This window comes from Dermacentor albipictus, chromosome 4, assembly GCF_038994185.2.
Source record: "Dermacentor albipictus isolate Rhodes 1998 colony chromosome 4, USDA_Dalb.pri_finalv2, whole genome shotgun sequence".
In the NCBI taxonomy this organism is placed as follows: Eukaryota; Metazoa; Arthropoda; class Arachnida; order Ixodida; family Ixodidae; genus Dermacentor; species Dermacentor albipictus.
Window position 1 is genome coordinate 26,314,614 of NC_091824.1, and position 10,775 is coordinate 26,325,388.

The 10,775-nt window shown below is 43.1% G+C and overlaps 1 protein-coding gene across 1 annotated transcript in view; it reads right to left on the minus strand.

Annotated features, from left to right (window-relative positions):
* Nucleotides 1-6,524, minus strand: part of LOC135905293 (putative defense protein 1) — a 52,507-nt gene extending 45,983 nt beyond the window's left edge. Inside the window, exons 1-2 of the mRNA XM_070538033.1 lie at nt 6,085-6,524; nt 990-1,157 (exon numbers count right to left, since the gene is read on the minus strand). The gene's annotated coding sequence lies outside the window, so the exon portion shown is untranslated. The remainder of the gene's footprint in view (nt 1-989; nt 1,158-6,084) is intronic.
* Nucleotides 6,525-10,775: the final 4,251 nt, after the last annotated feature.

A 10,775-nucleotide genomic window follows, 5' to 3' on the forward strand; every position in this document is an offset into this window, starting at 1 on the left:
TATTAAGCACTGACCGTGCTTCAAACACTTCGTACTGTCAACACGAACAAGTGATAGGTCAACGAACCCATATGATGTTATTACAAAAAATTATGACGCTTTACGTACCAAAACCACGATCTCATTGTGAGGCACGCCGAGGACTCCGGAATAAATTGGGCCACCCGGAGTTCCTTAACGTGCACCTAAATGTAAGCACACGGCTACATTCGCATTTCTCCCTCGTCGAAATGCGGCTGCCGTGGTCGGGATTCGATCTCGCGATCTCGTGCTTACCAGCCCAACACCACAGCCACTGAACAACCACGGCGGATAAAACATAACATGTATCGGCGAACGAAAGAGAAATGTGCACTCCCACTCGTAAACTTCGCTTTATCCCTCACGCCAGAACTGACCAGTTTACAAAACAATTTTAGTCTACCTTTATAACGGAAGGATATGCGTGGTTAGCATCTGAAATGACAACAGACATTACTATGCAATTTATTGCAACACGAACAACACTTACTGCAAAAGCAGTGAGCACTGCAGCAACGCCGCGCACTTTTCGGAGGGGCCGCGGTTCGATGCCACAATCCAGAAACTTGAGCGTAGCATTAAGCAGAAGTGCCGCGGGGTAGTCTTTTTTTTAACAGTTTCAAATGGTTTCCAATGTGTATCGAAAAAAGAAATCAACCGGCACTACTATAACCTACCACGCGCTCTGACGTTCTCACCACGTGTTGGGCCGCCACATCGGCTTCAATCGCGTTGCAGCGTGCTCCCTCATATTATCTCGTTCCTGCGTGCCCAGCGCGCGGGAGCGGGAACGATAAGGCGGCATCGCCCATTTTTCTTTTCTGCGCATGATCATTTTGTGGTTTTTCAAGCACCTTCTTGTGGCAAGAGCGGTGTTAATGGCATTTGTAGAAGGGCAATATACTACTAATACAACTAAACTCACTTTTCGCTTTAGTGGCTCCCTAAGGGCACCCAAGGAGTCTCACCTAACTGGTTCACGCCAGCATTGATGGCAGTGTATGCAAGGTGAGAAAAGACGGTCCCGTCGAGCCAGCTTTCGTGCCCTCCGTGCTAAATGTTCCTGCGCCGGACCGTTTGCGCGCCGCCATGCCTTGGGCAGACGAACGGGATGCGTGTCAAAGACCGCCTCACACCTGCAGGGAACAAGTTATATCTCATGTTTAGCTGTGCACTGAATCGCCCTCGGTTAGTCATTACTGCTCAGGCACTTTTACAAGGCTGAACGGATAGCACGGAGCTTATTCTTGGCAGAAAAAAAAAACACAGCTCCGTTGTGTTGGGTGGCCACTATTTTCATACTTTGCGCCAAAAATGGCCTTCTTTTTTTTTTTACCGTCGTCTCCCTTGGCGACTCTTCGCCTCCACCTTCGATCGCTTTGAGAGTCTTCTCGGTAGCGGAAGCAGTTAAAGAATCTGGGCAGCCTGCCTTACGCGGTTTTTAAACCTGAGCATGAACACTGCGCTGCATTAGGTGTTCGCAGGATTGGGCCATTCTGAGTGGACGCAGGAGAAAGCAATTCCACGTGTTTACGACAGTTTGGAGTGGCCAGGGCATAAATGTTATTCTTCACCTCAAGCTCACGTTTTATTTTTTTGTTCGCGCTCTCCAGCTATAACATGGTTACGGCGTCATATAAAATTGTTCGCGTATATTTTTTTTCTGTGTTCATGGTGTTGCGGGACTGCTCGCATAACATCATTCTATTCCGCATGTGCCGCCTCGTTGCGTGTGCGCAAGGGAGTGCCGGGTCGCACGTTTACTTCATCACAACTTGAATGCAGGGCGACAGCAGAGTGCTGCCTGTGGCTCGTTTAGAAGCAGCCTAATGTTTCAGTGACTATTGAGTAATTTGAGCAGCGACCATTGATGTATTTATTTTGATACTTTTGAGATATTTATTTAGGCACCCTGGCAGAGCCTGTCTCCGGCCTTCTGGTGCGAACAGCGTAGCAAACGATGCATAGGATCCAAAGCACCTTCCGGTGTTTGTGTGCTTGCGCTGATTTTCGCCTATTTCTCCGCTTCTCGTCGCTATAAGGCGTTGGCGTGCCATGCTCTCAATGCTCGTGCACTCTGGTTAAAAAACTGCAAGGGTGTGCATGTGTTCAGAGGCGGAACTTTGTATTACAGAGTCCGAAGATAATCATTGTGAACTTCATATAATCGCGTTTGAGGTTCTAATCACATAATCGGTTGGGAAAGACAAGGTGAAAGACTGAAAGCACGGCCTGACATTGGCTTTAATCATCATGCACTGACCAGCAGTGAGGTGGCGTGGAACATTGTATCGGTAATCCTAAGATTGCTTTAAAATGCACCACTATTCCGAGGACTTGCTTCAGCCTAGTATTGAAGATAAATTATGCGGATAACGCAAACCACATTACATATGACTATTATAACAGCTCAGTGCTATTCTGTTACAGTCATGCAACAAAGGAGATATGACTTATTCACGTTCTTTAATTCAGTTTTTGCATGTGTTTTGCACAACAGTGGATGTTTACTCAAACGTGTGTATGTTGTTCATATCCGCGGATATTTAGGCATGTATGCGCTAGCAAGCAAGCGCAAATTTGTGGTGTCCTACTTGATAAAAATTTGATGGTGTGTTGGAAGGTGATAATGATCTTACACAGAGCTTTAATTTTCTTTTCCTTGCTGCGGCTATTCGATGATAAGCATCACTTATTCAGTAATCACTCCTCTTATATATATATATATATATATATATATATATATATATATATATATATATATATATATATATATATATATATATATATATATATATATATATATATATATAAGGTGGCTACTAATTTGTCTATCGTGCAGCGATACTGCCGGCACAATTGCTATTGCTAAACTTCCGTTATATCTTATGTACAGTTTTTCCTTACATTCAGATATATTACGTATAACAGTGCTATGCAATAAACATTATTGCGGGAAGAGATGAACTTCTCCTACTCTTCTCTATTTACCACATTTCCTTGATTTCTCGTTAATATAAAAACATATCTGCGAGATTTTTGTGTATACTTTTTCTCTTTACAGAATGCGTTTCTAGTTTTGAAGGTATTATTGCGCCTTACGACGTTACATCTATGTCGGTCAGCTTTCCCCCCACGATTCCGTCAAGTATAAATAATGGATTTTGTGCTGAACAAATGGGTCCATGTAGATAATGCACCGTGCGTACTGGGCACAAGTGCAGTGTAGTAAAGTGTTGTGTAATATGAAAAATACTGAAATTATTGTACAAACGTGCCGCATACAAATGGTTCATAACAAGCCCTTGAACGAGGAACGAGAGTGTTATTCTCGTCTAAACGGAAAAGCACACAAGGACAAGATATATATATATCACAAGGACAAGATATATATATATATATATATATATATATATATATATATATATATATATATATATATATATATATATATATATATATATATATATATATATATATATATATATATATATATATATATGTTGTCCCTGTGTGCTTTTCCGTTTAGCCGAGAATAACACTCTCGTTCCTCGTTCAAGGGTTTGTTATGAAACATTTGTATGCGGCACGTTTGTACAATAATTTCAGTATTTTTCATATTACACAACACTTTACTACACTGCACTTGTGCCCAGTACGCACGGTGCATTATCTACATGGACCCATTTGTTCAGCACAAAGTCCATTATTTATACTTGACGGAATCGTGGGGGGAAAGCTGACCGACATAGATGTAACGTCGTAAGGCGCAATAATACCTTCAAAACTAGAAACGTATTCTGTAAAGAGAAAAAGTATACACAAAAATCTCGCAGATATGTTTTTATATTAACGAGAAATCAAGGAAATGTGTTAAATAGAGAAGAGTAGAAGAAGTTCATCTCTTCCCGCAATAATGTTTATTGCATAGCACTGTTATACGTAATATATCTGAATTTAAGGAAAAACTGTACATAAGATATAACGGAAGTTTAGCAATAGCGATTGTGCCGGCAGTATCGCTGCACGATAGACAAATTAGTAGCCGCCTTTTTTTTTTTCGTACGTTAACAGAAGTTTTCACGCAGCGGAACTCGCATTAGGTAGCCGTGGTCTAGCGGCTGTGAGGACAATGTGAGCAGCTCGGAACTGTCGCAAGACAACGCGAGCACGTGTTCGGCGAAGGAGGGACGAGCGCCGTAGGAGATTAGCGAATCTCTTCTCCACTCTTGTGTCCCGCCTGCACGACTCACTTCTTTTTTGCATAAGGAATCCTTACCAACTAGCTGAGCTTTCTGTCGTTCTAAGTCATCATTTTTCTCTTTGAAAGCCGGAAGGGCTCGCAGTTCTAAAAACACTGAAAAGGTAATTCGACAATTTGGAAATACAAACCGATGCAGATCTTCACGAACTGCATAAACGCCGTGATTTAAATTGCAAAAACTACGTAATTTGTACCTGCGTTCAACAAAGATGAATGAGTGGTTGTGATGGCATTTTAAGAGCAGTGAACAGAATGCGTCGACATTTTTGAGGATTCGCACAGTCAACTTAGGGGGCCAAGTGATCAATCAAAGCCCTGGGACGTTATAGCCCCATATGTTCGCAAAAATCTTAAAATCTGCTAACTAGGTCGTCACAGCAAAAGAGGCCCCGTTCTCATCCTTACACAGAGTAGCCCATGATCAGGTCATAGAAGTAACAGCAGCGGCCAAATGTTCAACGATACTTGGCGCAGGCGGCTCCCATTCAAATCGGTTATTTATGCAGCTATAGGGTTCCAGTAAGTCGTCACATGGATAGTGGAATCTCTGGACGGTCATAGAGAAGGACTATTAAGCTTACTAGTGCTTGTAGTCCATGTACAGTCTCTTACAGTTGGCCACTCCCAAAATTCTAAGGTGGCCCGCCCCTTGATTTAAGTTGGCCCACCCACAATTTCAATTTGGCCCACCTCCAAACTTCAAGTTGACCCACCCCAACTTTTAGTTGGCCTACCTCTAGTTTAAGCTTCCTCATTCACTTTATAACGAACCCTATGTATCTATTGGTATCCTCTCTCTGTTAGAATTTCTTGCTTTAAATTTTTCTTTATCGCTCTAAGATACCAATCATCTACATTTACACTATCATAACGATTAAATATCTTAAGAGGAAGCTTTAGCTCGGCTGCTCTATATAAATACATGCAAAAGGAAAATTTGTTTTTCTCGGCAACCACTCCGGGAAACTTGAGGAAGTTTGTTGCATTTAAAAGAAAACTTTAAATCTAGTGACCGTTTGTTCCGAATTTTTATTTAGGTCGTCAATTTTTTACTAAAATTTGGCAAAAAACGCAAATTTGCAGAAAACGAAACTATCAAGTTTACAACTCTGTAATTCAGCAATGAAAATGATATCACTATTCTTTGAATTGTATATAATAGTCTATCCAAAGCAGACAAAATTGATATGTTATACATGAATCTAAAAAAAAATTAGAAAAATTGAAATACTGCTTTTGCAGAACCCCTATACACAAGTTAAAAAATTCACGTAATATATCAAATGACATACTGAATTTTTCCGCTTTGAATGATTTACTAGACGCCGTTGACAGAATCACGATATCTGTTCTTGATGGAAAGGCAATAATTTGTAAACTTCATGCTTCTATCTTTTTTTCGAACTTTTGAAAATTCTTTCAACAATATTGAGGCCCTAAATAGAAAATGCGCTTCCAGAAGTCACTATAATTTAACATTCTCTCTCAAATGCAACAAATGTCATTAAAATCGGTCCAGGGGTTATCTCAGAAAAGCGTTTTTGCGTTTTTCATGTTGTCACGCATACGTTAACGCCTGGTACGCTTACTTGAGCGGGCAGAAGGAACACATGAACGCAAAGTGCAGCACAGGCAACATTCATTCGATAGGGACTTTTAAGAACAGGAAAACATGGTAACATTCCACTTATTGCACACGGAATGCATCCTCCCTTACTAAGCTTTCCGCTCGCACTACCGCGTTTACTAACGTCTGTGCGGCGATCGTCTATACGCAATAGTAGGGGCGCTTACAGTACCGGTTCTGTTTAGGGCTGGTATCTGCGTCCCCCGGTCTGTGGTCCGTTGATGTAATCCGTTTGTCTTCAGTCGTCGCTGGCGTCCGGCGTCACCGATGCCCCGGCTGACGTGACGAAGGCACTGTCGCTGATGAGCTGTCCCGCTCCGGCAGAGCGGGGCTCATGCAGGCTGGGGCTCCCGGTGCGTGCCGGCCCAGCTTAGTTCCCTAGACGGGACGGTGACTGGCTGCAGCCAGCCTCCGCGCGTCTACGTTCTGCGGCGTAAACACTGACGTGTCCTGGCAGGTAGGTCCGGGCGAGCGGTAGTCCTGGGGACGTCCGTCATCTGCCCGCCGATCCTGGTACTCGGGCGGGACGTCGAGGCGTCGCCTAGAAACTGAGGCAGGACCCAGAAAGGCGATCTCCGGCCGTCTTCTCCTGGAACGGGGTGACCGGCCACCCTGTCCTTCCCTGCGCGCGCCTCTTCTCCAAAGTGGCGGCTCCGCGCGCTCGCTCCACTCCTTCTTCCTCGTCTTCTTTCCTTGTTTATGCTTGTCACTCCTGACAACGGCCCCCCTATTTTCCGAGTTTTCTCTCCACGAAAACTTCACTCCCTCTTCGTCACCTCTTGTGTTTATACAGACACTGCACTTCACTTCACCACACCACATATAACTTCGCTGCTTCTTCGTTCACACATCACTGCACTTCACTTCACTGCACTACACCACATATAACTTTGACGTATTGTTAAGACTCGGCGCTAACTTACGTGACATGCACATGGGTGTAGTGAAGTGCGGTGGACTGCAGTGAATTGTGAAGGAAGAAACGGCGAAGTCAAGTTATATGTGGTGTAGTGCAGTGAAGTGCAGTGATGTGTGAAGAAGTGTGAAGAAGCAGCGAAGTGAAGTTATATGTGGTGTGGTGAAGTGGAAGTGTGGTAAAGTGTGGTGATGCCACCATTCACACAGCACTGTTATATATTGGAAGTGGCACCTTTTGGCTTCCTAAAACATCACTCTACTCATAAACTCCGCCCCCACGTTGTCTCGCCCTTTAGTATACTGCACCGAGAAGTCAAACTCTTGTAACATTAGGCTCCAGCGCATGACTCTGGCGTCGTTGTGCTTTACCCGGTTTAGATACTCTAGTGGCTGATGATCAGTTTGCACGACGAACTGAGTCCCACATAGATAAATATGAAATCATTTGACAGCCCACACTAAAGCATAACATTCCTTTTCTACTGTAGCGTAGTTTCTTTCCCGGTCATTCAACTTTCGGCTTGCATAAAGGACAGGGTGCAATACGCCATCAGCCTCCTGCAACAGCACAGCCCCTACACACCTTTCCGATGCCTTTGTTCGCAGAACGAACTTTTTCTTGAGATCCGGTGCCCTCAGAACCGGAGCTTCAGCCATACATTTCTCTAATCGTTCAAATGCGTGTTGATGACATTCTGACCAGGGTAATATATTCGGAGCATTCTCTTTCGTGAGATCGGTAAAGGGACTCCCCATCTCCGCGTACTGAGGGATAAACTCTCTATAGTAGCCTGCAAGGCCTAAGAAGGATCTCAGCTGTTTCTTATTCACTAGTCTAGGATCATTCTGAATCTTCTCTAAGGTGTCTGTATGGGTCGCGACGTGGCCCATGCCCAACGTGTGACCAAGGAATGTAATTGCATGGAACCCAATTTGACATTTGTTCGGTTTAACTGTGATCGCCGCCGCGCGAAGCCTATCGAACACTTCCTGCAACGTTGCCAAGTGTTCCTGCCAAGTATCTGTAGCTACTAAGATGTCATCTATATAGTGTTCCACATTGTGCCGTCCCTGAAGTACTATTCGCATAAGTTTAGTAAACGTCTCTGCAGCCGTCTTGAGTCCAAATGGCGTAAACCTGAATTGAAATAACCCCCGCGCACACGAGAAGGCCATGAGAAGGGGTATCTGCCAATACCCTTTAGTTAAGTCCAGCTTAGAAAAATACTTTTTCTTGGCAACCTTCGCAAAGACTGCATCCACTCGTGGTATTGGTTCTCCATCATCCACCAACACCTTATTTAGGCACCGAAAATCGACACAAACTCTGTTAGACCCGTCGGGCTTCTTTACCACCACCAGAGGCGAACTGTACGCAGAGGTGGAACGCTCGATCACTTCCAATTCTAACATCTGCCCAATTTCGTTAGCTATGTCCTCTTGCACCGCTAATGGGAGAGGATACTGTTTTACGTTGACTGGCTTGTCAGTTGTCAATCGAATGCTACACTTGAGCACTGTCGTCTTGCCCGTGAGATTCGAGAATATCTCATCGAACTCTTTTAGCACTGGCTGCACTCATTCTCTTTCCACCTCACTTAAAGTAGGGTTTATCACCACCTTCTCTCGACCCATTTTTTCTTGCTCCTGTACGTTGGGATATCTGCTTCGTATGGAGTTTCAGCGTCCGATTCTGTGAAGACCATTCCTGCAACTTCCTCTGCATTTTCCGGTCTCAACTCGTATCCTTTCAGCATGTTGACGTGAAATACTTTTCTTCTTTCTCCGACTTCTAATTCGTAGTCTACGCCACTTACTCTCTTGCTCACATTGAATGGTTTTTTCCAACTCATGGTGAGCTTGTTCGTGTCATTCGGAAGTAGCACCAGTGCCATGTCCCCAACCTGAAGAGCTCGCTTCCAGCTTTTCTTATCATATTTCTTGTACGATGCCTGGGCTTCGGTAAGACTCTTTCGGGCCATGCGACAGGTTTCTTCTAGCCTATCTCTCTATTCCAATAGATAGACATACGAGGACTTTTGTTCTTCTTTCAATTTCGTATTCGACCACATTTCCCGCAAAACCATTAATGATCCTCTCACCGCTCTGCCATACATTAGCTCGAATGGCGAAAATCCAGTGCTAGCCTGCGGCACTTCTCTATATGCAAACAAGAGTGCAGGTAGATAGCGATACCATTCCTTGGGTTTCTCATGACACAACTTGCGTAACATGCTCTTGAGCGTGCCGTTGAACGTTTCTACCAGCCCGTTACACATGGGCTGATATGGCGTCGTCAAGAGGTGTCGTAGAGACAACAGTCTGCAAATCTCCGTCATCAATTGTGATGTGAAATAGGTTCCTCTATCCATCAGTATTTCCTTCGGGACTCCATACGTAGTAAACCTTTCGACCAAAGCCTCAGCAATTGTTACCGTGTCCACCATGTTTAATGGGACAGCGTCAGGACATCTAGTCGAAACATCCACCATCGTGAGGATGTACTTGTTTCCTTTATTGGATGCTGGGTAAATAGGGCCTACAATGTCCACTGCGACCCTCTGGAAAGGCTGCTTTATAATAGGCATACATTCTAGAGGTACCTTTGATACCAATCCTTTTGGTGGGGTTCTCTGGTATATGTCGCAAGATCGCACAAACCGTTTATAGTCACTTTGCATGCACGGCCAAAAGAATTCTTCTGATACTCGATTGGTCGTCTTTCTTACTCCTTGATGGCCAGCCATTATAGTGTCGTGCGCCAGCTCAATTCAATTCAATTTTTTATTTCCAGAATTACAAAGTGTTCTGGTGGATACCATAGGCTAAAAGCTGTTGGAAAACAGCTTGACTAGGCCGACGGTCCATTACAAGGCATACATGGTGGTTGCATCAAAATTGTAACATTGTTAGAAACTCAGAATAAATTAATTACATAAATGCACAATAGCAAGACCGAAAATAATATAAAGACCAAGAGAAAAAAAACATAATTAATACATAATTGATACATAAGAAAAAATGGAAGTATGTGTGTAAGGGTTAATAATAAGACTAATACAAGTCGCTCTGTTATAGAGAGTAGATAGTACAGACTAAAAAGAAAAAAAACACACATTCGATACACCAGAAGATAGAATTACATGTGTATGGGTTACAATATCAGTAACGCGTACAGTTGCCTCTGAAAGAACGATGAACAATCACTGATCACAAGTTTACAAAATGCATTCGCAGTTCCTTCGATGAAGAGGTATATGTACCTTTATAGTTATTTAATATATGTGGTAGATTATGTTTTAATGACTGTAGGCTATATTTATTTCGAAACCACGGGACATACCATGTATCACTATTTCTCGTATTGGAAGAATTGAATTTTGGTGTCAAAGATGCAGTAGACACTAGGAAATTTTTGAAGGCAGTATTTGAGAAATAAAATGAATTTAGAAGGCGAAACGTGTAGAAATATTCTATTTTTATAATTTTATGCTTTAAGAACGCTGGCCGCGTTGTCTCCAGATAACCCATGTTGTCAATGTGCCGAATCATTTTCTTTTGCAAAGAAAGGATTTTCATGATGTTTGTCTTTCCTGTAGTCGCCCACACTAAGCTACAGTAATTTAAATGGGAAAAAAATAAGGCATAATAAATGTTCAGTTTTGCTTTGGTTGGAAGAAGACGCCGACATCGAGACACAACGCCTATGATAGCAGACATTTTTGTGCAGATATTTTCAACATGTTTATCCCAAGTAAGGTGCGAGGAAAAAGTGACGCCTAATATTTTATGTTCATCGACAATTTGCAGTTCTTTACCCGCACACACTAAGGTTTGATTACTAGTAATCAAACCTTAGTGTGTGCGGGTGTGTGTGTGTGTGTTTACTGCTCTTCGTAAACTCACTGGCACTGCTAGCTGTCGTGTTTCTCTTTCAACGTGGGT